The sequence below is a fragment of the Prionailurus viverrinus genome, chromosome B3 (assembly GCF_022837055.1).
Source record: "Prionailurus viverrinus isolate Anna chromosome B3, UM_Priviv_1.0, whole genome shotgun sequence".
Taxonomy (NCBI): domain Eukaryota; kingdom Metazoa; phylum Chordata; class Mammalia; order Carnivora; family Felidae; genus Prionailurus; species Prionailurus viverrinus.
Window position 1 is genome coordinate 144,125,756 of NC_062566.1, and position 5,600 is coordinate 144,131,355.

The window sequence follows — 5,600 nt, forward strand, 5'->3', positions numbered from 1 at the left end:
CATCAGCAGATGTATGGACCAAAAGGGTTTCTTGCACCACATGTGGATAACATCTCTTGTCCCCAAAACACAGGCTACAGGACAGGCAGGCAGGCATCTGAATGCCCTTGCCATTGTGCAGCTCCTTCTTTGTAATTACCACCTCAAGGAGATGTAGTGCCATGAGGGAGGCCCTTGTGAACCCTGGACAGGAGCCAGCACTGCCCAGAGTGCACACTGCAAGAGGGATGCCCTCAGCATGATCTGGCCCTCTGCCAGCCTCATGCCCCTGCTCAGGGACATCTGCCAGTGATAGTGGATAAATGGAGGATCCTCAGCAAAGTGAGGTCGAGGCCATCTGACAGAACAGATGGCTGCGCCAGGTGGTCAGCACCCTGCACCTGGGATCCACTTGTGGGGTTAGGTAAGAGTCACAGGGTATGGCATTGGGTGACCCTGAACAACAGTTCAGCTGGGGTGGATGTGGAAGAAGCAGGTGGACCAGTTCAAGGGTGCTCACATGGACATAGTAATGACTTGGACCCAGAGACATAGCTCTATTCAACACATTCCATCTTTCATCTAGCTAGTGAATATGGGATATGCAAATTTAACACCCTGAACTTCTCTACCAATTCAATGTCCTGTGGTACAGCTGGGTCACTTTCTATGGATGACTACTTTTCCTCATTATGGAGACCAATGCTTCCTACTTCCTTGGGATATGGAGGTGGACATTGCCAATTTTACCTTTATAGGTGATCAAAAAAATAGCTTTGCCATTTTTTGTGTCTTTCTGGTTGGATACTAGTTTTCAAGCAATTTGTTTCTTTTGGTTTTTGGTTGAAGCTTCCTCTGAGTTTACTGAGGAAAATTTTCCCAGTATTCCGTATGATGTTTGGTGAACTACAAGATTATATTCTAGTATTTTCTTATGCCAGCTTGGGAGAACAGAAAGTACTGCTGACCATGTGTGAGCCCCCGGAGTTTTCCACTCTAATCCCTTATTGGGGTTCTTTTCTGGTCTCGGGAAGTCTCCTCCCATGTATGTGTGGTTCCCTCCTCAGATGAAAATGCCGGGGAGTTGAGGTAACTTTGGCAGCTTGCACCGTGGAGTCTGCACATGATCAAAAGACGTTATCAACCATGGCACTCCCTTGTTTGATTAAGTATACTCTGCTCCTTTAAGCCCCCTGCATCAGGGAGAAACCTCAGAGTTGGCTTTTGTACAGGAGTCTGCATTCTCACCACTGGCTGGTCTTCTGCAGAAAGCTCAAATTTGTTTCCCACCAAAACTAAAATTTTGAACGTTGACTTTTCCAGCAACAGGCAGATGAATTTGGGTTTTGATAACAATAAAACAGAGTGGAGTGGCAGTTGCCAGGGGCTGGCAGTGAGGGACAATGAGGGTTAGATATCAAGGGATGTGATTTTCTGTTATGCAAGACGACTAAATCTAGAGGTCTTCTCCACAACATTACACGTGTAGTTAACAATACTATACTGTACGGTTAACATTTAGGGAAAAGGGTGGATCTCAGTTTCAGTGAGATCTTACCTAAATACACCAGTTTTGCTTCTCACACAAAGTATGCATGGACACACACTCTGTACTGATAAGTGAAAATAATTTAAAAAAATTTACAGAGCTCGAGGGAAGATGGCAGTGTAGGAGGATGCTGGGCTCACCGCGCGTCCTGCTGATCACTTAGATTCCACCTACACCTGCCTAAATAACCCAGAAAACCGCCAGAGGATTAGCAGAACAGAGTTGCCAGACCCAAGCGCAGACTAGAGGACCACAGAAGAGGGTAGGAAGGGCGGCTAGGCGGTGCGCGCTCCACGGACTGGCTGGAGGGATCTGGGGTGGAGGGGCGGCTCGCCGGCCAAGCAGAGTCCCTGAGTCTGGCTTGCAAAAGCGGAGGGGCCTGACCGACTGTGTTCCGACAGCAAGCGCGACTTAGCATCTGGGAGGTCATAAGTTAACAGCTCTGCTCAGAAAGCAGGAAGGCTGGAAGACAAAGGGAGGGAGAGCTGCTGAGCCCCCGGACTACAGAGCTCAGTTTGGTGGGGAACAAAGGCGCTCGCCAGCGCCATCTCCCCCGCCCATCCCCAGCCAAAATCCCAAAGGGAACTGGTTCCTGCCAGGGAAACTGCTTGCTCTGCGCAAACACCCAACTCTGTGCTTCTGCAGAGCCAAACCTCCGGCAGCGGATCTGACTCCCTCCCACTGCCACAGGGCCCCTCCTGAAGTGGATCACCTAAGGAGAAGCGAGCTAAGCCTGCCCCCCCTGCCGCCTTGCACCTTGCCTACCCACCCCAGCTAATACGCCAGATCCCCAGCATCACAAGCCTGGCAGTGTGCAAGTAGCCCAGGAGGGCCACGGCACCCTACAGTGAATCGCGGCCCTAGGAGAGGGGAAGAGAAGGCACACACCAGTCTGACTGTGGCCCCAGCGGTGGGCTGGGGGCAGACATCAGGTCAGACTGCAGCCCCGCCCACCAACTCCAGTTATACACCACAGCACAGGGGAAGTGCCCTGCAGGTCCTCACCACACCAGGGACTATCCAAAATGACCAAGCGGAAGAATTCCCCTCAGAAGAATCTCCAGGAAATAATAACAGCTAATGAGCTGATCAAAAAGGATTTAAATAATATAACAGAAAGTGAATTTAGAATAATAGTCATAAAATTAATCGCTGGGCTTGAAAACAGTATACAGGACAGCAGAGAATCTCTTGCTACAGAGATCAAGGGACTAAGGAACAGTCACGAGGAGCTGAAAAACGCTTTAAATGAAATGCAAAACAAAATGGAAACCACCACAGCTCAGATGGAAGAAGCAGAGGAGAGAATAGGTGAACTAGAAGATAAAGTTATGGAAAAAGAGGAAGCTGAGAAAAAGAGAGATAAAAAAATCCAGGAGTATGAGGGGAAAATTAGAGAACTAAGTGATACGCTAAAAAGAAATAATATACACATAATTGGTATCCCTGAGGAGGAAAAGAGAGGGAAAGGTGCTGAAGGGGTACTTGAAGAAATAATAGCTGAGAACTTCCCTGAACTGGGGAAGGAAAAAAGCATTGAAATCCAAGAGGCACAGAGAACTCCCTTCAGACGTAACTTGAATCGATCTTCTGCACGACATATCATAGTGAAACTGGCAAAATACAAGGATAAAGAGAAAATTCTGAAAGCAGCGAGGGGTAAACGTGCCCTCACATATAAAGGGAGACCTATAAGACTCGTGACTGATCTCTCTTTTGAAACTTGAAAGGCCAGAAAGAATTGGCACGAGATTTTCAGTGTGCTAGACAGAAAAAATATGCAGCCGAGAATCCTCTATCCAGCAAGTCTGTCATTTAGAATAGAAGGAGAGATAAAGGTCTTCCCAAACAAACAAAAACTGAAGGAATTTGTCACCACTAAACCAGCCCTACAAGAGATCCTAAGGGGGACCCTGTGAGACAAAGTCCCAGAGGCATCACTACAAGCATAAATCATACAGACATCACAATGACTCTAAACCCGTATCTTTCTATAATAACACTGAATGTAAATGGATTAAATGCGCCAACCAAAAGACATAGGGTATCAGAATGGATAAAAAAACAAGACCCATCTATTTGCTGTCTACAAGAGACTCATTTTAGACCTGAGGACACCTTTAGATTGAGAGTGAGGGGATGGAGAACTATTTATCATGCGACTGGAAGCCAAAAGAAAGCTGGAGTAGCCATACTTATATCAGACAAACTAGACTTTAAATTAAAGGCTGTAACAAGAGATGAAGAAGGACATTATATAATAGTTACAGGGTCTATCCATCAGGAAGAGCTAACAATTATAAATGTCTATGTGCCGAATACCGGAGCCCCCAAATATATAAAACAATTACTCATAAACATAAGCAACCTTATTGATAAGAATGTGGTAATTGCAGGGGACTTTAATACACCACTCACAGAAATGGATAGATCATCTAGACACACGGTCAATAAAGAAACAAGGGCCCTGAATGAGACATTGGATCAGATGGACTTGACAGATATATTTAGAACTCTGCATCCCAAAGGAACAGAATATACTTTCTTCTTGAGTGCATGTGGAACATTCTCCAAGATAGATCATATACTGGGTCACAAAACAGCCCTTCATAAGTTTACAAGAATTGAAATTATACCATGCATACTTTCAGACCACAATGCTATGAAGCTTGAAATCAACCACAGAAAAAAGTCTGGAAAACCTCCAAAAGCATGGAGGTTAAAGAACACCCTACTAACGAATGAGTGGGTCAACCAGGCAATTAGAGAAGAAATTAAAAAATATATGGAAAAAAATGAAAATGAAAATACAACAATCCAAACGCTTTGGGATGCAGCGAAGGCAGTTCTGAGAGGAAAATACATTGCAATCCAGGCCTATCTCAAGAAACAAGAAAAATCCCAAATACAAAATCTAACAGCACACCTAAAGGAAATAGAAGCAGAACAGCAAAGGCAGCCTAAACCCAGCAGAAGAAGAGAAATAATAAAGATCAGAGCAGACATAAACAATATAGAATCTAAAAAAACTGTAGAACAGATGAACGAAACCAAGAGTTGTTTTTTTGAAAAAATAAACAAAATTGACAAACCTCTAGCCAGGCTTCTCAAAAACAAAAGGGAGATGACCCAAATAGATAAAGTCATGAATGAAAATGGAATTATTACAACCAATCCCTCAGAGATACAAACAATTATCAGGGAATACTGTGAAAAATTATATGCCAACAAATTGGACAACCTGGAAGAAATGGACAAATTCCTGAACACCCACACTCTTCCAAAACTCAATCAGGAGGAAATAGAAAGCTTGAACAGACCCATAACCAGTGAAGAAACTGAATCAGTTATAAAAAATCTCCCAACTAACAAGAGTCCAGGACCAGATGGCTTCCCTGGGGAGTTCTACCAGACGTTTAAAGCAGAGATAATACCTATCCTTCTCAAGCTATTCCAAGAAATAGAAAGGGAAGGAAAACTTCCAGACTCATTCTATGAAGCCAGTATTATTGATTCCTAAACCAGACAGAGACCCAGTAAAAAAAGAGAAATACAGGCCAATATCCCTGATGAATATGGATGCAAAAATTCTCAATAAGATACTAGCAAATCGAATTCAACAGCATATAAAAGGAATTATTCACCATGATCAAGTGGGATTCATTCCTGGGATGCAGGGCTGGTTCAACATTCGCAAATCAATCAACGTGATACATAACATTAACAAACAAACAAAAAAAGAGAACCATATGATCCTGTCAATCGATGCAGAGAAGGCCTTTGACAAAATTCAGCACCCTTTCTTAATAAAAACCCTTGAGAAAGTTGGGATAGAAGGAACATACATAAAGATCATAAAAGCCATTTATGAAAAGCCCACAGCTAACATCATCCTCAACGGGGAAAAACTGAGAGCTTTTTCCCTGAGATCAGGAACACGACAGGGATGCCCACTCTCACCGCTGTTGTTTAACATAGTGCTGGAAGTTCTAGCGTCAGCAATCAGACAACAAAAGGAAATCAAAGGCATCAAAATTGGCAAAGATGAAGTCAAGCTTTCGCTTTTTGCAGA